The following is a 24,225-nucleotide window of genomic DNA, read 5'->3' on the forward strand; positions in this document are numbered from 1 at the left end:
ATAACACAACAAACAGCCATTAGGATAGGCAGATACAAGTTGCCAGCATTGAAAGGACAAAAAACCTCAAGACATTATTTTTAATTCTTTTTTAATATGGTTGTTTAGTTGTACATAATGCTTTTTTGGTCATATCAACGGTAACAAAAATGCTTCTGACACTTCTTTGTTATAATTTTTCAGCATGCTGCAAACTTCTGTGCAGCACAGTTTAAAGACAAAGGTAAAGTCAATATCTCTGGCTAAACACTTATAAGTTCCCAAAGGCGAGACCTATTGTTTCAACTATTCAATGCTTTTCATGTCATTTCTCATATTAGGAGATTCCCTATTGAGTAATCGTATCATATAAGCTGTTGCCAAGGTTATCCACTAACTCTGTAACAACGGTTTCAGCATCTTAATGAGAGCCATTAATGCTCAGCAGGGTTGTGCAGTTCTCTACCAGCATACTCTTTAGTAGGAAGAGGTGTGGCACATTGGCCAGGGTGGCATGCTCTAGAAAAGGGGGCTCACGGTTCAATTCACGGGGCTGGCAGGAGATTAGCCCAGCACCATGAGACTCTGGGCAAAAGCTAGCTTAATCTTCCAGATGGCCCCCCCAGCGCTTGAGACCCTTAGGGGTGATTAGTTTGCACTTTACAAATACCGGGCTTTAGTAGGTCCCTTCTGTGGAGACCTGTGAGATCTCACTTGAACCAATACTTCAATAATATATCAGCCAATAACGCACATTCATGCAAAACATGAGATATTCCACTGGGGGAGTAGAGCAGAAGGGGGATGGGTTGTAATTGGGGTATAAGCCAAAGCTAAGAAAGATGTCAAATAAAACACTTATTCTGGAAGCGAAAATTGATCAGCCAATTAGACCACACATATCTTTTAAATGTCTCTAAAAACGTCTCTTAGGCCTGATGTACATTCTCACAAGTCAAGAATTTGTATCCCGGGGCATGGCTTTGGAGCCGAGCGGGATGGCGGCGCTCTAGTGGAGCTCTAACAACCGACTCCGTGATACTCCTTAATTCCGCCCAGTTACCCGTTCCTGCCAGTGCTCTGGTGCCAGCGCTGTGCTGAAAACCTTCCTGGGCCAGTACAGAGCAGTGCGGAGTCCCGAAAATGCCATCCCCATGCCACCCTGCTCATCGGAGCAAGTGTGGCCTATGCAGAGCTGCTGACGTATTATTGTGTCGGAAACAAGAGATTGCGTGTGAGGTGGCCATCCCCAACCCTTACAGTGAGGCGGAGTCCTACGCCGGTGGGGGATCTGCAGAGTGACCCGTATGCGATCAGCCCGGTTCCCGGGGCTCAAAAGTGTGGCACCGTAAAGGAGGAATCGAGGACTCGAGACCAGCGCTGATGGGCATGCCAGGAGCGCAGCCGGAATAAAAGCAGAGTGACCCCGGGATTCGGCTGGATGCAAAACAGTGAACGAGGTGAGCCGAGGGATCTTGTCCGCAACTCCCTGGACCCAGTCACTGCCGTTTGTGATGAAGGAGCAGGGATTGATTACAGCACGCGGGGCTTGCGGGTGTTGCAGGGGCTACACAGCGTTGCTGTGTGACACTGCTTGAGTGGCCATTTCTGTGGAGGGGGCAGCAGCGACAATAGAGGTAGGCCTCGGATATAGAGGCTGGTCGCAATATTGGATGCCTGGGGCGGCTATATGAGTGCTGAGACAAAGCTGAGGTGAGCCCCAGTATATAGGTGCTCTGATGAGTGGGATATTAGCACCCAACACAACATACTAGAGGGAGAGGAGCCTGCACGCAGTGTGTCTGCTGACAAGAGAGTGGGCGACAGAGGAGCCCAAAACCCGGCGACCTCGAAGAAGACACGTGATTGTGACTGCGTACCTACAATGAGGAGGCATAATAGTGGTGAGGCGATGAAGCCTAAGGGGCACCCCGGGATGCAGACAAACAAAATGGACAAGTACGCTGTTCCGAAGTCAATGGTTCCCGCCCCGGAACAGCGACAGGAGGACGCAGCGGAACCCTCACTAAGAGCAATAATGCGAGCGATTGCGGATTTAAAAGGCATGATCAAACCCAAATTAGATGCCGTAACCATTGATGTGAATCTCCTGTGGGCCGATTTTCACAAAATATCCGACTAAGTGGCTGCTACGGAGAAAGTGGTGGCGCACCTGCAGACCAGTACGAAAAGCCTTGAAGAGCAAGTACGATCACTAACGAAACAGCAAGAGGTGATGACATCTAGACTGGAAGATCAGGAAGAGTGGGAGCGAAGGAGCAATATTCAGGTGGTGGGAGTCCTGGAAGGAATGGAGGGACCGAGCATTGATCTGTTTCTGGAAGGCCTGATCTTCAACTACCTAAAGCCCCCACAACTTTCTACGTACTTCATTGTGGAACGCACACACAGGGCGCCTATCACAAAGCCAAAGTCTGGCGCCCCGCCGGGAACAATCATAGCATAACTCCTAAACTATCGGGTTAGAGATGCGGTCCTCCAGGCGACGAGGGCGCGCAGAGATATGGACCATGAAAACACAGCGATACGCTTTTCCCAGATTTCACACTGCAGGTTCAACGGCAGAGACGTACATTCGAGGTAGTCAAAGGAGAAGTGCGTAGTAAAGATATTAAATATTCCATACTGTACCCTGCAAAGTTGAGGGTGGTCACCAAAGGGAAAACATGGTACTTCAGCACTGCTGAGGAAACCTAGGAGTGGCTGGAAGGTTGGTGCACGGTGGGTCATGACCGTCAAAGTGAGAGACGTGGGGGACGAATGAAGGACAAGCAAGGGCGTTCAGCAGCGAGTGGGACACGCGTTTTAGACTAATGTATACCCAGAACTTGAAAACGGCTCCAGCAGGTAAAGCGGCTATGCTGCACTGGCACCTAGAGACATGAGGGTGGGTACTCCACACGAGATGGGAGGTGAGATCTTGTATACAGAACGGCACCCACTGGGATAAGTAATTGGCGAATGGCCAGATAATAAGCCCAGCAGGAACAGATTTGAGAGATGGGTTGTTATAGTTTTCTTAGAAATGTATGTTTTTTGTTAGAGAAATCTTTTAAATGCAGCATTATTGCAGTGCTTAGCAGCTGAGAAGATGGGGATGAGGACAAAATGTACAATGATGGTGCCACCACAATCAGAATGGAAGACCAAAGTATGTGTGCATCGCACCAGGGGGACAGTGAGAGGGACAACAATCTCAGAGTTTTAGCCTGGAATGTTAATGTTAATATCAAATGCACTGTTGTTTCGCAATATCTCCATAGGCATGCCCCAGATGTGGCGCTGATTCAAGAATCGCACCTTAAAGGCAATAAGTACAAAGCACTGGATAGATACGGAAGCTTGCAGCACACTCGGGCTATACTACAGGCTCAAATTGGGTGGGAATAATAGCTAGGACTGGCCTCCCACTCTGTTGTTAGGAAGATTTGGCATGATCCATTAGGAAGGTACGTGGCACGTACGGGTACATGGGAGGGGCAGACACTGAATATAGTTTTGTGCTACACTCCCCCAGCCTTACATGTGGAGGCATTCTAAGCACTGGGGGCCCTGTTGGTGGACCTGCCACCAGGTATCCAAGTATTAGGGGGGGACATGAACTCCACTATGGATCCGGAGAGGGATAGAGTAACCAAGACTACAGGTGGGAGGGGGCTGGAGTCGCTTCGCACCTTTGTAGAGGCCTTGGGCCTAACGGATGCCTGGCGCCTGCATAATATCCGGGAGAGCCAATACACTTTTTATTCGGCCGTGCATGGCAGCTACTTGCACCTAGATCATATCCCGATCCTTAGGGGTGGTGAAGAATGGTTCTGTAATGCCCACATTAAGTCCTGTGGAATGTCAGACCATTCGCCGGTGGAGGTTATCCTCCAGGGCCCCATGATAACTAATGTCCTGCCTCCCAGAATAAACACCTGGGTCTTCACGAACAAGGAGTGCTAAAATTGTACTTCCAGGAAAATGAGGGATCGGTTTACTAAGAAATTGGCAGTAAATGCTACAGGAACATGAAAACAGTAGCCAGCAGCAGTAGCCGCTCTCTCTCTCTCTCTTAGTTCACTTTTACTGTGCTCTTGCAGAAGGAGTTTTGCCCTAAATTACTCCTAATTATTAAATCTGGCATAATTTCAGTAATTTGAAGTAAAGCGGTAATTACTAAAATAAAAAATGGGAGTATGGTGATCTTTTGTTTGTTTCCTTAAATGTCACTTGTCTGTACACATGTACAAAACTGGAATTCGGAGTGGGTGCATTACAATACTTTCTCCATAAACCTAGTGCCAGTAATTTGGAAAACTCAGAAATGTTACTGGAAATGGCCCTGCAGAAAATGTTTTTCCGCATGATATTACTTGGTAACTATGGAACAAGGGACTGTGATGGGCGCCAGGTTAGCTCCTTTGTATGCAACCCTTTTCATGGATTGTTTAGAGAGGGAGCATGCCTGGGGTCCAGAAGCTAGAGTATGGATGAATAACATCATATTTTGGGGGCGGTACATAGATGATATTCTTATGATCTGGAATTGGACCACATCAGATCTGCTGGCCTTCCATACTTTCCTTCAAACTCATAGATTCAATGAACAGCTGACTATCAAATATCACAAGCATAACATTGATTTTCTTGACATGTTGTTGTAAATTGATGGTATTGGTAACACTATAGAGAGTGATATATTTAAGAAAGAAACTGCCCTGTAATAGTGTACTACATGCTTCCAGCTCACACGCTACAATAATACTGTCAATCCCTTATGGGGAAATGGTTTATGCAAGACGAAATTGCAGCCCAGAAATCACCTTTAAGTAAAGGGTGTCAGAAATGAAATAACATTTTAAGTATGGAGTATGATAAAAAAAATGGTAAAAAACAGCGTCATCAGACTTTGGAAGGAACAAACATTATCACTGAAAGTGCATAAGGCGGGTAAGGGTGTAGAAATGTGGGTTTTTTAAACCCATTATAACATTCACAGTGGACATGTGGGTTTTTTAAACCCATTATAACCTTCGCAGTGGCCATATCTACAATGCCCTGAGAAAACATTGGAATATTCTTAAGAATTCTCTAATGTGAGAGGGGGGTCATTGCGTGAAAACCAAATATCATATATTGGAAGGGAATGGCATTAAGTAATCAGTTATGTTCCAGTTAAGTAAAAAACTTTAATTCAACTAGTACGAATAACAACTGGTTTCCTGAAAATCCAAAAGTTTTTTATATCTGTGGGAACTGGAAAGTGTGCACCCTGGGTAAGAATAAGGTCAATGAGTTTTGTTATAATACCAAGAGGAGTTATACCATCAACAGCTTTAATAACAGAAAGAAAACATATACCATATATGTAATGGGCTGTGAACACAAGAAGATTTATGTAGGAAGTAGTTTACGCCCACTGAAATTACGAATCCAGGAACATGTGAGGGCGAAAATGAAATTCAAGAAAAACTGTTCTGTTGCGACACACTTTATGACTAGCCATCCTGGCAGTACAAAAATGTGGTTCCATGCTCTAGAAATATAGAAGTCAGTGAGAGAGCAGGTGACAGAGAAAAGTTCATGAAACGGACAGAAGCTAAATGGATTAACAACGCTAGAACTTCAGAGATAGGGTGCAACACTAATACTGAATTTCATTATTTTTGGTGAAAACAACATTCATTAAGTTGTTGCTATTTCTTTGGGCTGGTTTTAATTAATGAAGATCTTATAACATTCTATAACTTTATATTTTTTCCTGGTAGTACAAAGAATTTGTTTTGGTCCCCTGGAACATACAAAGGTCAACAAGAGATGAGGCAAAAAGGAAATGTTTTCAAGACAGACGGATATGTAATTTTACAACTGTAAAGATGGGCCCCCAACACCAATATTGTATTTCATTAATCTTTTGTAATAACAATGTTTTTCACCCAACCATTTCATTTGGTTGGGTGCATCAGTGAAGATCCCCTAACATTGTTTTCTTTTATAGTCCCTCCCTAACTTCATAATTGTGAGTATGTTTTTTCCTTGCCCTGAGTGTGACTTATATATTGATACCTGTATGTGGGTTTTATTTTAAACTTTGTTGTTATACTTTGTCACGCCTGGAGACCCTGGAGACCCTTCTATGCATTTACGTTTACTGGGTTACCACATATAATGGCATCTGTACTGATTAGATCTTTACTTTTTCGATATATAGAGTTCTAATTTAAACTAGTATCTCCAAATGAATCTTATAAATAGGTATACCTATTTTACCTGCATTATCTTTTACAGTAAGCAATGGGTTTTCTCACATATCAAATAATACATTGATATTACTTCAAATTTTAGAACCATAACAGTGTTCAATACCCTGATTAATGTAGGAAAGGCTGGTACTATGCCATTTGTATGGCGTTTGCTTATTCTGGTAGTACTAAGGATACTAAGTTTACATACAATATGGCACCTGAAGTTAATGCCGTGAATACGCCACACAAATAACATTACATCTATCTAATCAGTCCTTTTTCGTGTTCTATGCTTAAATTACTGAAAACCGTGATAACTACCTTTTACTTTTATAACATAGCATCCGAATGGCACGTAGAGAATACATTGCCCAGTCTGCCACATTGTGGAGGATGGTGGACTTTTATTAGGAGTAACCCTTATATATGACAGCATAGAGTAATAATATGCCACCCAACGACCTATTAATGTGAACGGCACTCATGGCGTTACATCTACTTTATCAGGCCTCTTGCGATTTTCATATCAATGTTACTGAACACCATAGTAACTATACATAAAGGCTATTAACCTGGTGTCCAAATGGAACGTCAAGAATGCACTGCATGGCCTTGTGTGGGAACTGATGTAAACTTTATTAGGGGTATGTTTCATCGAGAGATGACTATATGTATTAATAACAATCCTTTTAGCTACTCATTAATGTGAATGGCACATCATACATATAACACAAGAAAAATGTCCAGGAAGGAAACATCAAATATTAATTCCCTTATTCTAATGGTGTCATAAATATGAACACTTAATTGAGTGTAGTCATTGGGATTACATGCAAGACACTGTTACTGTATCAAAAATATAATTTTTAATTCTCATTATACATGTAGCTGTTCTCTAAGATAAAAGTCCGGCAACAAAATACTACCGGTAAGTTATAGTAAATACAATGGTAGTATGGAAAAACACCTTTCGCATAAAATATGGACATTTGATTCAACCAGATTTACGTGAATTAACACAGTACATTTGGTAAATTAAACTCCAATTAATTTGGTATTTATGCAAAAACGGCGTGGTGCGTCGACGTTTCGATCCCCCGTTGGTCTAGCTGATCCTTGGGACCATCTTCAGGACAAAACGGTTGCACAAGAATATATGTCTCAAAACTCAGACTTAGTCACAATGTCAAGACAAGCCAGACTGGTGATGTCACGAAAAGCCACCATACAGCTTCAACGGCAGAGAAACCGGCAACACTCAGTCTCGAAACGCCCGGCAAAGTGTCCAGGATTAGACGCAGAAGCGGTTTGATGCTTGGTTAAAACGCCGAGAGACTAAGGACGTCAAAAGCCCGGAACCAAGGCGGCCATATTTGAGTGGAGCAAAGAATGACTAACCACATAGGCCTATCCACATAAAGGAGCTTATCGATTGGTAATGCTCTGTATAAGAGCGCCCACTTATAATTCAGGATCAAGTAAATGATATAAAGGCCTTCTAAAAGTCACAGTAATAAAACATTGTTGAGGATGGATAGGTACTGTACAAGATAGTCGACGTTTCGACCCCTCAGCGGTGTAGGTTCCGTCGCACCTTACAGTGGGGTCTTCTGCAGGACTGGGGTGTGGTGTGAGGGAGCGGGGGGCTTACTGTGTAGAACTACATGGAATAGGATTTTATCAATGTTAAACAATATATGGGGCTAGAATGATCACGTCCATGTGATGTCAACCATTTGTATTTTTTCGTGACCACATGTGACTATTACCTCTGTTTGAACACTACCTTGACCTTCACAAAGCACTCTCCACCCTTTTTTTCCCTCCTCTTGTTTCCCCTCCCATTTTGGGCACAAATGTTAATCTGTTGAGTATATATACATACAATGTATGAGAAAGAAGATGTGAATAAATAACATCTTCTCAAGAAATCATGGTACTAGTGATATATACATTAGTCCAAAAAATTCTCTTTCGCGTACGCGAAGAAATCAGTAGTCTGGGACCCCTACCCATGTAACACTATATACCCAGGTCCCAGCACCACTGGGTCAACCCTATATTTGTACAATGCTTTCTTAGCCTGGCATAGTCCAATTTATCTCTGAAGTAGGGGTGCAAGTGGAACCTGGAGCAACAAAGGGTGACACCTATGGCAACCTAGAGACTGTTCTGTTATATTATTGAAAGTAAAGTTTAAAGGACGATAATGGTGTAGATATCTTTGAGGTTTTTGAAGATCCCTGCTTAAGTTGCATGACAATTGGGGGGAATGTGCAGCTACATTCAGAGATGGAAGACAATTTATGTTTGTTTTTTCTTTGTGCTTATTTACAAGTTCCTATGTAGACCAATTTCAAATTATTTATCTATTTTACTGACCATTTGAAAACATTTACCATACTAAGATGAGAGATTTCAGACGAATAACTTCGGTCTCATCAGTAATAATCTCCAATTCCCTATACCTGGCTACCATTCCACACTCTAGCTAATTACTCCTTGTGGTGACTGGCATGAAAATAAAGCTTTATGTCCTTTATACAGAAGTAGGATATTAGGCATAGTCATGTAGGCATCCTCTTAAATAACAGAATTGTGATTCTGATTGACAGGAGCCAAGATTCTCGAAGCACTGAGGTACTACCTACTGAGAATGTTAAATGCTCTAGCGGAAGCAGGGCACAAGTCGGGAGTACACACAGGTACATGGAGTCCACCCACTCTTTTCACAGGGTGGACACCGTCCCCCTGCCAAGAAGTTGGGCTCCATAGAAATATGCTGAACTTGTCCAAGTGTAATCTTCAGACACCAGGACACGTTCAGCAGCGCCTGCATGTTGTCTGCTTTTGATTCCCAGCAGGAACGTGCAGGTAGCGAGTGGGCTTTTTTTTCACCTCCTGTTGTGCCAAAGTTGAGGGGCCATCAGGTCTCCTTTTCTATGAATATCCTGACTGGAGACGGCCTGGAACCTCACACTTAAATGTAAATGCCACAGAGGGGAAACAAAGGCACACAGCTTGTTATCTCTTCACAGGTACTTAAGAGAGGCATGCCTATGCCTTTGTTCAGTTCCTGTATATAGTAGATGCATGCACTGTAAGAATGTCAGGTGTGTTGGTCTGTCCCAGTATTTACATAAACAACAATTTCAATAGCACTATTTTATTTCTTTTATAGCACAAGGTGTCAAACCTCTTTACGTAACATACACATTATACATTGGCAATAAATCATGCACATGTGCAAATCAATGTATAAGATGAGTTACATGAGACAGGGTTACAAAGTGTAGGAGTCACATGTCCTTCATAGCTGACTGTGCTATATTACAAGGATTACAATTTATGAACTGCAGGTAACAAATGGATCTGTGTTAAGAGCAGTAACCCACTTTACTATCTACATAAAATTAAAATCTGTCATTGCGTGTTAGATGATGTGCTTTGCAAGGAGACACAATTTCCTTCTCTACTATTTTGATTCAAACCTGGGACCTTACAAAACTCAGATTTCTCCAGCAAGTGCATTAACCACCACAGTTATCTCACCATAATTATTATTCCCTGAGATTTACTAGGCACCTTCACAGCAGATGCCTTAACCCAATCAAATATTTTAAAATGTAGACGTTGCAACCAATTAAGCATACTGATCTACTACTATGCTTCTCCTTGCTACCAATTTCTTTGTGGCAGGGTTTAAAAAAATAAATGTATTAGTTGAGGCCCAGATTTTGCGTCAGGATTGCTACACTTTTTTGGCACAACCCCAATGACAAATCTCATTTGTTAAATCTCATAATGCGCTTAAATGTACTCATGATATACCTGATAAACATATGTGTGAGGTCTTAATATCTGATGTCACTACTTGTGATGTCAATTCCAGTGAGGTCACTTCCTGTGATGTGATGTGCAATGTCACGTGTCGTGACATCATGCGCTGTGATGGCTCGCATCATGATTTCACTTGCATACTGCCTAACTTGGTTAGTCCCCACCAGTTCTTTTTTTAGGGGTTTTGCCCTGAGCAGTATTCCCCGTCACAAAATCTGTTGAAGGACACTACTGATGAGTGCTGCTGCTCATCCAGCTATGAAGGGATTTATAGAGTCAGTCAGAGTTTGGCGGCAAGAGAGCTCCTTTGGGCTTCACACTTTGCCAGACAAGTGTTTCACTCGCCCCATTAGAAGTGGGGAGCCTCTCTATTTCTAACAGGTGTGTTGTCAGACACTTTTGACCCGTCTGCCACAGGACCACTAGGTCACAGTGGGGATGGATGTACTTTTCAGGAACAAACCCCTCGTTGTGTGTGTGGGCGGGAGGTTGCTTCTGAAAAGCAAAACAGAATGCTGAATAGTCTGCGGAGGGCCTACTCGGCCTTCAACTTTGCTGATCCTGTATACGCTGTTCCACCGGATACACTTGTGGCAAAGACTTCCAGGCGTGCAGGTGGGCATTGATAATTGTGGAGGGTGGTCCTCGGCTGGTGGGCAGAGCTAGGGCCACCCACTGACCAGGCCGTCTCTTCGTCCGCCTTCCAAATGAGGCCCGTAGTCCTGCAAGAATAGATGGAGGAGGCGAAAAATACTTTCCACTGAGAAATGTTTTTTGAATTATTTTGAAATTACGAGGTTGATAGTTTGGTTTATTTATCAGTGAATGATTGTGATTTAGAATAGAGATTTAAGGATGTCCTTGTAACAGTGTTACATCCAGGTGTTACATTTAAATGGAAAGGAAAAAAGGGAAATATATGAAATTATTTGACATACATTCTATATTTACCCATTAATTTGTTTGATACATATAGGGATACATACACACAAAGTTTAAATAGCTGTAAGTGCAACCGGTATGACAGTTCAACTACAAAGTCATTCAAAAGAATAATATTTAGATACCTATAAAACATATGGCGTACATTACAAGGGGTCACAATTTAAGTCTCTTCTGTAAAATGAATTGTGATGTTAGCAATGATTAATTACTGCCCAAATCATACTCACATGCAACGATATATTCAGTGGTATGTGGAAAAATGCTCTTCGTCTCTTCACTTCCTGTATGGCTCCATCACATCTTAGCATGCCGGCGTTTTGACATCATCGCGTCATGGGATACGTATTGCGCAGGTGCCTTCTTCAGGGCAAAGGGATATTGTATCCTTTCTGATGTGGCATGTGAGTATACCTCGAAGACAGTTAAACTGATGATGTCTGATATAGATCACATTATTAAAACACCTTCTTTACTTTTATGCCAAATATCTCTGTCTAAAAGGGAAGGCAAGAACTTAGGGGCTCATTATGATGGCGGGCGGACATCAGTCTGCCCGCCACCATAAAGGTGGTGGGACCGACCGCCAGACGTGCAGCGGTCCCACCTACCCAATTAGGATGCGCCCGCCAGCCCTTTTACCATTGTGGGCGGGGCTGCTGGCTGCAGCACCGTCTGCAATGGTAAAAGGGCATGCACTGCATTTCCCTGCACCAGGTGGCAGGCACCACTTGGTGCAGGGAACTGCAGGGGGGTACCATGGGTACCCTCCAAGTGCACCCCCACCTCCCCAACCCCCAGGGGGCCGGCAATGGTACCGCGGCTGACTTTCCGTCTGCCGCAGTACCCCCTGCCTTGATGATATGACGAGGGGTAAATCAAGTTGGGATGGCGGGCGGATCGCCACCCCACCCGCCATTATAATCACCCCCTTAGTTAATTTAGCACTTCAATTACTCCAATGATATTTTAAAATCAGTCTTCATAGCAACTGGCGAGATCAATGAAATTGTATTTATGTCATAGCATTCACATTGAAACAAAACGACAACATATTGTAGGTTTTATGGGCTCAAGATTACCCTTTCATCACAAGAGAAATGAGACAACAGATTTGGTTGAGAAGTGCACTTAGCTATTGAAAAAATACGTTTTATTCTGGGTCCAAGCAAAAATGTTTTAGGCAAAGGAAAAGGAAAGACAAATCTATTCATGATTACTTTGAAATATATGCTTCGATTAAAGACAAACCTAAAGTGAAGTTGTTACACGCACACTGCCAAGCAGATGAAAAGTATTCAATCAAAGCCACACTTACAATTAACCTATGCTGGATAATGATGGCAGCTAAAATGGATTTGTTCCTGAGCAGTGTGGCTGCCAGATGGAGACCAATCAGGATGTTTCTAAAATTGGGTCAACCATTTTACTATTTGGACATATATATTTTTTTAGATTAGAATCAATTGGGGTTCGGCTGCAAACCATCACTGCCAAATGTGCACTTTAGCTTGGTTCGTCTACTGGCTGAACATAAGCCTCATCCTTCAGCGTTGATCTGCCTCCATTTTCCCTTTGGGCAGGCGGGTGCCGTTATTTAGGATCTATTTTGAACAGTAGACTTAAAGCGAAGGCAATCCACGGTTCTTGCTTCTTTCTCTAGGAAAAGGAGGAGTGTGTCCATAGGCACATTCAGGCAGATTGGGGCAGGGACTGATAGGAGGTACAATAACAATGTAAAGCTCTCCCCCAATTTCCCTCTTGAGCAAGAGAAGCATTACAATCTGTGTAGCAGGACGTCAATAATTTAGCTCAGATCATTTAGGACCATAAAGGAGAGCAAGACTGTGATGATCAAGAGGATTACCAGAGAATGGCCATGAACAACAGTTACTCGTCCCCACCACTGCCACCAAGGCCATCCTTACTGCTGCTATCAGCACCACCACGATCAGCCTCCCTGAGCGCCCAAAAGCAGGAAGGCAATTGTAATGCGATATATACAAGGAATGTGCAGAGGCAAACCAGAAGAGTGTCACTGTGTTGGGCCCTATACCCACTACTTCTGAAACCACAGCCATGGAACTACTTTGAATGACACCGAAAACAGAGGACAATTGCAAAGATTGCATATGTATTAAACGGTGCTGGGAGATAATGGCATTGGCGACACAAAGCACCTTTAAGCTAGTCTCATCAAGCAACATGGCAAATGTCCTAAGTGTCTTAAAGACAACCAGAGGACAATCACACCACTACAAGAGGCACAGAAACAATACAGGGGAATCAAAATAAACTCACAAGGATATGTGGTCCTTAAACGCTAAGCAGCACCACACATACACAAGCAAGGCAAATTCATCTGTGGTCGTGTGTTAAGGAAAATTGGAAGGAGGATGAATATGATGCAGGGGGGTGCACGGAATCCCTGTATTCATGTGAGTCATGAAACAAAATATCTCGGCCCTGTGAGAAGGTGATATATTTTCATATATTGTAGGTCCTTGAGGTGTCAGATTCTGGGAAGTACTTTTTGCCAAAACAAAATGTGTGCATTCATTCCTTATCTAAAGAAAACAAATGAGACATGGCGCCAATCGCCAGGGCACTTGTAGTGTTTAATATAGGAAAATATATGGTGCATCTTTGCGTGCTGTGGCTGTGGGGTTGATCTGTCTCTAAACGAAGAGTCCCCAGGACCTACTTAAAACAATGCAGACATGCAATTACTGATTTGAGATTGGAAAGGTTATACATTTCATGAAAAAAAGTGAGATCAGTTAACCAGAACGAGGAAGGTCTGCCATCAAACAAAAGATCACGAAGTGTGGAATAGGGGTTTGAATGCTTTTTCTTTTTTCTGTTCTACGGTCCTGGGAATGATAACTGCCACCAAAAGAGCTTTTATCGTAATCAGTCACCTCACTCACACCTGCCCATCTCTTCAGACTGAGGAGAATACACCAGCGGTTGAAGTGCATTAAAAAGTGTGGGAATTGTGATCCGGAGTGCAAAGGTGTGAGGTCATTCAGTAAGGGGGGGGAAGCAGAGACGTGGTAAAAAGACTCACATATTCTGCAATTATGTCGCTGGCCTTTCTCCTTAAGATAAATACACATAAAATAAAAGCACACCTGAAGGTATTGTTATTTGCCTGTTACATTCTAATAGTATTTTTATTGTGGGGGTTCTAATCTTTCTTTGATCTGTAATAGATGGGGACCTCTTTTTACCTCAGCCGGCATTTGCAGACATAGCCAGCAGTGTGAAACATCAGTTCTTTGTGGCATGCTTTCGTCATTTCTACCACCACATTCTCATGGAATTCTCTGAGGTGATATTAATATGAATCCAAGTCATTGTCTATTTGTGCTCTTTTTGGTGTTCATGTGGCACAGATTTAATATACTATTACTGAGTGGAATGCAGTTATAATCAGAAAAATTAGAACTATTAGTCCACATAATTGTCCAAAGAGCAGTTTTTTACCAATACATTTTCTACCCGTGGTCGAGATGTTTCCTTCGTCAGCTTCTGTGTCACTAGGTCTCCAGAGGTTACCTCTTCACATGTGAAGCATGGATCCAGTTCTTGTATCTGGAGCACTTGAGCCCTGTGTTGGTGATGAGCAGAACCTGGACAGGGCCCTTCCACCTCTGCTGCAAGCAGTGCGTTCTATGAAAGTTCTTCACCACAACCCACTCACCAGGCTTCAGGTCGCGGTCTTTGTCTGTCAGGGGGCTGGGGAAGGGCCTTTTTCAACTGCCCGTGAAGAACCAGCAGTCTTTTGGAATACAACTGTCTCTCATTAAATTATCTGTTAGTTGCATACTGAGGGGCACCCTATACAGACTCTCGTGGGGGCTCAAATGGATTGAAGAACTTGGAGTGCTACGCATAATCATCGGGGCTAATGGAAGGGCATCCACCCATGTTAGTTTACTTTCTACACGTATTGTCACTATTTTGTTCTTTAGGAAACCATTTTTCTTTTCCACTGCCCCCAGCTGCCTTCAGGGGATCTACACAATGAAACTTATGTTTGATGGCCAAGGCTTGAGTTACTTGCTCCATGACCTTATTAGACAAAGTGTGGCACATTTTCTGATGTCAATAACCAAGGTAACTCAAACCTTGGAAACAATTCTTTTAGTAAATGCTTGGCTACTGTTAGCACATCATTCCTCTTTGGCGGGTATGCTTCCACCCAGACTGAGAAAAGACAGCCCACCTCCAACACATGCCAATATTTTTTCATCTAAGGCAGTTCTAAAAAGTCTATCTGAAGGTGTTCAAAAGGTCCGTGGGGTGTGGCAAAATGTCCTTTTCCTTTTCCTTTGTTATGCTGAACACGTCATACACGTTTTGCAAACTCTCTGCTGCTTTTCTGAATTTGCCATTGTTCCACCATTTAGAAAACAATAAGCACATGGTGTCTCTTCTTAAACGTGCTGGGCCATGTATAGTGTATGTCATAGGCTGAGCAACAGTATCTGGTAGCATTGTCCTCCCTTCAGAGTCTTTCTAAATTTTTCTATCATTCTCTCAGTCCTAGCCCATCTTTCTCTCTCGTGCACTAGTACCTTGGCTTTGTAAACTGTTAACATCATAATATTCAATGTCTTTCTCCTATTTATCCACATAGTATGAAACCTACATTAGGGAAGTGCTTTGCTGTGCTGCCTCTCTGGCAGTTGTGTCAGCAAACATCTTTCATTTTCCAACATCATCTACAATCTTTTTATGAGCTGAATATTTTATTATAGAAATATTTTTATGCAAAGCTAGACCATTAAGAAGTTTGACAATCTGTGTATGATGCTGTATTTTTTTGCTGTTTGATGCAAGAAAACCCCTCTCTTTCCACTACTTACCAAAATTGTGGACTACACCAAAAGGATACTGGCTTTCTGTAGAGATGTTTACCACTAGTTCATTACTTAATTCACATGCCCTGGTAGGGCTATTATCTCTGATGCTTGTGCAGAAATTTCTTTAATTTGACATGTCTCAACAACAGTTTTCAACGTTGTCACACCATATGCCGCAGTGGTGGTTCCGCCTGCTAATTTAAGACATGATCCATCAACTCACAAATTTGAATCTTTCAGCCAAAGGTGTGTCCGTGAGGTTTATCCTATCCTTGGTGGCTTCTTCAGTAATCAAAATACAATCATGAGGTATCGCTATATCATGACAAGGGGTGGGTAATAACGTGGCAGGTTTTAAAACATTACATCCATGCAAAATGACATGTGGTGAAAGTAATCTCTATTCATAATTAAAAAGTCTGGCATTTGTCAAATGTTGGGTGCAGGTTTTGTTTAGTAATAATTAAATATAGTGCCGTACATAAACGTGATACTTGTTAACTAATATCACGGCCTCTGGGTGCTACAATGAAAATGCCACTGCTGTAGTAGCACAGAGACAAGCAGGAAGCCCCTTTGCTACTGATTCCAGGGTAGCAGAAAAATAAGCACACACACGTTTATAGGCCGCTTGTTGTGTTAGGACTGCCAGTGCATAACCATCCCTTTCATGTACAAACAAATGAAAATCTTCAATAAATTAGGTATCCCTAGAGCTGGTGCACCACACAATGCTTGGCAAATAGGGAGAACGCTATCATGCTGTTCTTGTTCCCAAGGAACTGGTTCTGAAACATCCTCACAGGGAAGGGCTTCTTAAGGTTTAGATATCAACGAGAAGATTGGTAGCCATTGGCTACAATATCCAGCCATACCCAAAAATATGCCTATTTGTTTCTGATTGTAGGGACTGGAATCTGTACGATGGTACGTACTCTTTCAGGATTGATTCTTCCTTTCCCTTTTGACAGGAGATGCCCTTAATAGGCAACTTCCTGTCGAACAAATTGTAGTTTTTTGGGGGGATTCCTTATGACCATGTTTACAAAGGAAGTTCACTAGGTGTACAGTGCCATTGATACACATCTGTTCATCTGCACTGTACAAGAGAATGTCATTGAAATTTTAAATCATGGCGGTGCTGGCACTGGGTGTGAAATTATCTAGTTTTTTTAGAGCTTGGGAATATATGGAAGGGGATTCAGTACATTTTTGTGGTATCCTTCGGAAACTGTAGGAATGGCTTTTTTGGGGGGATTCCTTATGACCATGTTTACAAAGGAAGTTCACTAGGTGTACAGTGCCATTGATACACATCTGTTCATCTGCACTGTACAAGAGAATGTCATTGAAATTTTAAATCATGGCGGTGCTGGCACTGGGTGTGAAATTATCTAGTTTTTTTAGAGCTTGGGAATATATGGAAGGGGATTCAGTACATTTTTGTGGTATCCTTCGGAAACTGTAGGAATGGCTTTGAAATACAAAATGAAAATAAGATGCTGGGAATCCTCAATAACAGACAAATGTGCTGCAGTTAAAGGAGTAGTTGGCAATATTGTTATGTTTGGTACCAAAGGCACTAAGGGGCTCCCCCATTTTATTTATCTTCCTAAGGTAAACTACTAATCTCCAAATATTAGGTTTATGTGGCCCAGAACTTCTTTTTTAAGCAAAAAGAATTGGACTGTTACTAGGGCTGCCTTCTATTTCTCCAGTTACACCATCAGTCAGGAGGTCACTTTTTGTAACCCTAATTCTCCTTCCCTGGACATTTCTATACTCTGGTATTCTGGGCAAAGACATGTTTGATTTAACCTTTATGTTAACAGGTACTATGTCCATTGACCCTACGTAATTTTTCCCTATTGCACCTGTTCCTGAAGTACAGTCGGAAGGGTAGAAAGTGCCTCTATCATGACATTAGAATACCCAGTGTCCGTAAGGTTTGATGTTAAGGGACTCCCTTCTAGGTATTCCAGAAAGACACAATCAGGGGCACATTTAATAGTAGCATGCAATTTGGTCAATAAGTCCATTCCCAATAAATTCAAAGCACACTTTTCAGTGATCACCAGAGTGAACATAGTATATGTTAAAGGTGCACTAATAGGACTGGAAACCGGAATGTTAGAAAATTCCACTGTGAGTTGGTGTGTCCTGAGAGGGGCAATGGTGGCAGTTCATTTTTCGAGATAGAGGAACTAGAGGCCCTGATGTCCAAGAGGAATTTTATTCTCCTACCTTGTACCTAGGCTTCAACAAATGGTCCCCTTGAATCTACTGGTATGGCCACTCGTTCCTTTTCTCCTCTTGTGCACCCCTATGTGACATGATCAAAGTCATAATCATCCTCAGTGATGGTAACCATCTGATTATTGTTATTGGTCCTCTGGTCAAAACAATTTGCCTATCTTTCACCCATTTTTGATATTTCTGACCCTGTTGGGTCTTGATATGAATCAGGGGTGATCTGTTGACCTCGGTATACAACCTTTACAACGCAACTTTTACCACGACCTACCATTACCACGCATTTTTTACAACGCAGGATCCATTACAACGCATACCATTACCACGCATGTATTTACAACGCAGGTACTTTTACAACGCATACCATTACAACGTAAGTATTGGTAAGTATATTATTTTATTAAAAATATTATTTGGGTTTTTGGGTAAAGGGGTATTTTTAAGGTTCAGGGTCAGTTTTCAGTTTTTTGGGTAAAGGGGTATTTTTAGGGTTCAGGGTCAGTTTTCAGTTTTTGGGTAAAGGGGTATTTTTAGGATTCAGGGTCAGTTTTCAGTTTTTGGGTAAAGGGGTATTTTTAGGGTTCAGGGTCAGTTTTCAGTTTTTGGGTAAAAGGGTATTTTTAGGGTTCAGGGTCAGTTTTCAGTTTTTGGGTAAAGGGGTATTTTTAGGGTTCAGGGTCAGTTTTCAGTTTTTGGGTAAAAGGGTATTTTTAGGGTTCAGGGTCAGTTTTCAGTTTTTGGGTAAAGGGGTATTTTTAGCGTTCAGGGTCAGTTTTCAGTTTTTGGGTAAAAGGGTATTTTTAGGGTTCAGGGTCAGTTTTCAGTTTTTGGGTAAAGGGGTATTTTTAGGGTTCAGGGTCAGTTTTCAGTTTTTGGGTAAAGGGGTATTTTTAGGGTTCAGGGTCAGTTTTCAGTTTTTGGGTAAAGGGGTATTTTTAGGGTTCAGGGTCAGTTTTCAGTTATTGGGTAAAGGGGTATTTTTAGGGTTCAGGGTTAGTTTTGGGTTTTTGGGGCACAGGGGTATTTTTAGGGTTCAGGGTCAGTTTTGGGTTTTTGGGTAAAGGGGTATTTTTAGGGTTTAGGGTCAGTTTTGGGTTTTTGGGTAAAGGGGTATTTTTAGGGTTTAGGGTCAGTTTTGGGTTTTTGAGTAAAGGGGTATTTTTAGGGTTGAGGGTCAGTTTTGGGTTTTTGGGTAAAGGGGTACAGGGTAAAAAGTAAATATAATTAAATTTAAATTACATTAAATTAAATTGATTAAATTAAATTAAATTACATTAATTAAATTAAATTAAATTAAATTAATTAAATTAAATTAAATTACATTATATTGATTTTAATTAAATTACATTTTAAAAAATATTATATACTTACCAATACTTACGTTGTAATGGTATGCGTTGTAAAGGTACCTGCGTTGTAAATACATGCGTTGTAATGGTATGCGTTGTAATGGATCCTGCGTTGTAAAAAATGCGTGGTAATGGTAGGCGTGGTAAAAGTATGCGTTGTAACGTCATACATCCGTTGACCTCTGCCTCAGGGAGTAGGCCTTCCTCTGTTGTTTTGTATATTGGGACATTCGAACACAATGATTTGGGTCCTCACAATTGTGGCATGTTCCCACATTTTGACCAGAACTAGGTGGGCAATTGTCCCTCTTACCTCCACCTTCCCTAAATCCACCTTTGTACGGTTCCCTGCCTCTTTGAAGCTGCTGAATTAGTGCTCCACTCTTCAATTCTTTATGTTTCTTATCCTTATTCAACTCATCTTTTATCTAATTTCATGGCGTAGTAATGTGCTATAGCTAATATTTTAATCAATGGTTTTCTGCCCAACATGCTATAGATTGTGTTATTGCAGTTTTATTTTGATCTTGGAGGCACTGAATAAAGCAGTTCACTAAAGGCTGAGTGCCCCCTTCATCTGATGTACCCACCCCACTGTGGGCAGTGAATAATGTCTGTATTCTAATGTTAAAGGCATGTACTGATTATGTCCTCTCCTGTTTGGCATTTAATAACTTTGTCTAATCCATAGTTTTCCTAGGAACCAATGTTTGCAAAAAGATTAGTGTATTATTGGGCAGATCTGAAATTCCTTTAGGTAATTTGCCCGTGTCCTTAGCTCACTCCCAATCTGCGGTGACCTCTGCCCATTTAATCGTGTCGATATCTGTTCATCATTTTCTCCATAAATTAGAAGGTAGAAGTATGGAGAACATCGCATCTAAATCAGCTAGGGTCAATTGGCCAATTTTAAATATACTCTCTACCTATGTATACCACTCATCAGGGTGTTCTCTGATATCAGGAAAATCACTTGCAAAAGACACTAATTCTGGTTTGGACCAAGGTGCATAAGCAAAATATGTAGGCTTTTCCATGCAGAACCCAGGAACGTCTCTCATGGGATACGCCACTGTCTGTTGTATTTTGTTGAACCTATCTATCAATTTTACTATATTTTGCAGTGTATTTTTTCAGGTCGAATGGTGTAGTCTTTAACTAGCTTATCAATAACATAATACACCAGGAGTAATTTAAATTCAGGCTCTTTTAGGTTTCCTTGGGAATGTATTTGATCATTATTTTCATTTGTAGCAAAAAAGAAAATACACATTCCGGCTAAGGCAGCATTTTTCATTAAGTTGTCAAAATCTAAAGGGAAAAATCACTTTTACAAGTGGTAAGAGGTCAGAACCAAATTCTTTTATCACAGAGGTCCCGTACCGTATTCCACCCTATTTCACATTGGATAGTTTAGTCTATATTTTATTTTATTCTGGTGGTTGGTCATTGTTTTCTTCCATCACATCTTCTGACTTACTTGCCTCCTGTATTGTACTATTGTCTAGCTTTAATGTCTTTCTTATCTCCTCCGCATATGGGGGTGGATGCATTTCTGCCAGAAGGATATTCTCTATTACTTGATCCTCTGATTCTTGTGGGGCAGAGGGATGCACTGTAAAACATGTTATGTTATGGTAAAAGGATTTATTTAGCGCAAACAATTACCCGAAGGTACCAAGGTGCTAGTCCAAGGAGTGTTTGAGAAAATAAGGGTTACGTAAGGAAAAAACAGTTTTTTTTATTTCTCCTATAATGAAGAAGGTGTGGGATTAATCTAATGAAAAGAGTGAGTACGTTCTGTTCTTTAGCAGTCAAATTAACAACCTCCCCAGTTAGTTCTCCTGAATCGTTAAGCAATGAGTTTTTGAGTGCCTGAGGATCACAGGCATCTTCCTGGAACATACCATTGGAAGGCATGCATGAGAAACTCTGGGCAGACTCCATGCAGTGCTTCAGTGGGGAAGATAAAGAGGTCAGATGGCCAGAAACCGGTCCTAGGATGCTTGATTCCGGTCCAGGGAAGACATGGCTTGGCAGTTCAGGCTGGACTGTTCCCATGAGGCACAGGATCAAGACTGATTTGCATATGGCCATGTCTGAACTGGGGTGGTGTGGTGAGCAACATAACGATGGATTAAACCCAGATCTGTGACTGGGGGTGAATGTTTTGCCAATGTGCAACATTCCGTCCATCATCTTGTGTGTTTTGCTGTTCGCCCTATGTGGGAAGGGTATGCCCAGATGTGGGTCCCGTGCTCACTACACCACTGGAGTCAAGCTATCCTCGCTGATGACGGCTGATAGCCAGTAACTGGTCCTAGGATGCTTGATTCCGGTCCAGGGAAGACATGGCTTGGCTGTTCGGGCTGGACTGTTCCCATGAGGCACAGGGTCAAGACTGATTTGCATATGGCCATGTCTGAACTGCGATGGTGTGGTGAGCAAAATAACGATGGATTAAACCCAGATCTGTGACTGGGGGTGAATGTTTTGCCAATGTGCAACATTCCACCCATCATCTTGTGTGTTTTGCTGTCGCCCTATGTGGGAAGGGTATGCCGAGACGTGGGTCCCGTGCTCACTATGCCACTGTAGTCAAGCTATCCTGGCTGATGACGGCTGATAGCCAGAAACCGGTCCTAGGATGCTTGATTCTGGTCCAGGGAAGACATAGCTTGGCAGTTCGGGCTGGACTGTTACTATGAGGCACAGGGTCAAGACTGATTTGCATATGGCCATGACTGAACTGGGGTGGTGTGATGAGCAAAATAACAATGGATTAAAGCCAGATCTGTGACTGGGGGTGAATGTTTTGCCAATGTGCAACATTCCGTCCATCATCTTGTGTGTTTTGCAGAATGTAATACTTTGCCTGACAGGCAGCCACTGTAGATGTTTGAGTAGAAGAGCCGCCAATTGATGTTTGGGAGTCCCAGTTACCATTTTGGCAGCAGCATTTTGCAGAACCTGCAGCTTATTTAGATGTTCTACCTGCATTTTGAGATATAAAGCATTGCAGTAGTCGATCTTAGAAAGAATAAGTGCAGTGATGACCATTTCCTGGCCAAAAGCTGGAATATAAGGAAGGATCTTTTTAAGCATCCTAAGAAAATAGAATGTTGAGGATGTAACCATATTCAACAGGAGTCCAAAGGTGAGTTTCCATAATTACACAGAGATTTCTGTCCTGGCAGACTGAGATAGGAAGATGGCTAAGTGCCTTAGGCCAACAAGACAGTGACCACTGGGAAGGTGCATTCCCGAACATGGTGACCTCCATTTTAATTGAATTGAGCTTTAAGCAATTAACGTTCATCCAGTTTCCTACATCCTATCAGGCAGTCACAGAAATTGGAAACCAGCCAGGTTGTTTGCGGAGGACAGGGATACCACAATTTTGGTGTCATCTGCGTCGGATGTAAGGTCCTGCTCGAAAGATCTGATGAGGGAAGCCAGGGGGTTAACATAAATATTAAAGAGAGTGGGACTAAGAGCAGATCCTTGCGGAACCCAACAAGGCAAAGATTTGGACACAAAAGCACCCAAGGTAACCACCTGCGATCTTTCTGAAGAAAGGATTCCAGAAGTTTAAAGGCCGAGCCCTCAATACTGACAGTCTGGAAGAGTTCAATCAAAGCCTTATGGTCAACTGTGTCAAAGGTACAGCCAGATCGAGGAGTACCAGAGTGGCATGTCCACCACCATCGACTATGGATCTAATTTCTTCAGTAGTTATTTCAGAGAGGTCTCGGTACTATGACCGCTTCTGAATCCATATTGGGTACTGTCAAGCAAAAAATTATCAGTCAGGAAGTGGATAATTTGCAGATTCAGAGCCTTTTCTATAATTTTTGCAGGAAAAGGTAGGCAGGAGATTGGCCTATAATTGCTAGAGTTATTAGGATCCAAATTGGTTTTTTTTCAGTAAGGACAGTATGGACGCTTCCTTCCAAAATTTGGGATAAGTTGTTGATGTCACCATGGAGTTAAAAATATTGGATAAACATAATGCTATTTTGTCTACCACCTGTCAGTGATAGACGAGGGGCAAGGGTCCCAAGGGGACCCTGACTTAATAGAAATTATGAGAGAAGTGACAAAGAAATGGGTAAGGAGGAGAATTGACAACGTTTGGGTGAAGCAGCCCCGAAAACTTGTGAAGTTAAATCAGAATTAGAGATAGAATATTGGCTAAATTTATAAAAAAACTTGCACCACTTTATCTAAGAAAAAGTCAGCCAGGCTGTCATAGAATTTTATTGGGAGGTGAGGTTAAGTTCGCAACTGCCTTAAAGATTTCTTTAGCAGAGTTATCAGATGCCAGAATCTTTCGTGGGAAGTATGTAGTTTTTTTTAATCAGAAGAAAATATTTTAGCTCTTTCTACAGTGTCGTCCTTCCTCCAGAATCTCTCCTTCTTCTAGAAGCCTGTTTTTGAAGTCTGAGGTTCTCAGTGAACCAAGGAGCTGAAGGCGTGTTTCTTCTAGAAGTAGAAGTTTTAACAGGAACTGTAAGGGTTATGGTGGATTGTAGCCAATTAGTATAGTTTGAGGCATCAAATTCTGGGGTGTTAGTAGTGCAAGGCAGAGTGTCCGATAGGGTTTTATTGAGGAACTCACTATGTAATTTGTTCTAAGCATGGGTAGTGATACTGTGGTTAGGGGATGTGTTAAGAGTTGGATAAGGGTTTAAGCTTTGTATGGAACAAGACTGCATGATGGTCAGACCATATTAAAGG

The sequence above is a fragment of the Lissotriton helveticus genome, chromosome 2_1 (genome assembly GCF_964261635.1).
Source record: "Lissotriton helveticus chromosome 2_1, aLisHel1.1, whole genome shotgun sequence".
Lineage (NCBI taxonomy): Eukaryota > Metazoa > Chordata > Amphibia > Caudata > Salamandridae > Lissotriton > Lissotriton helveticus.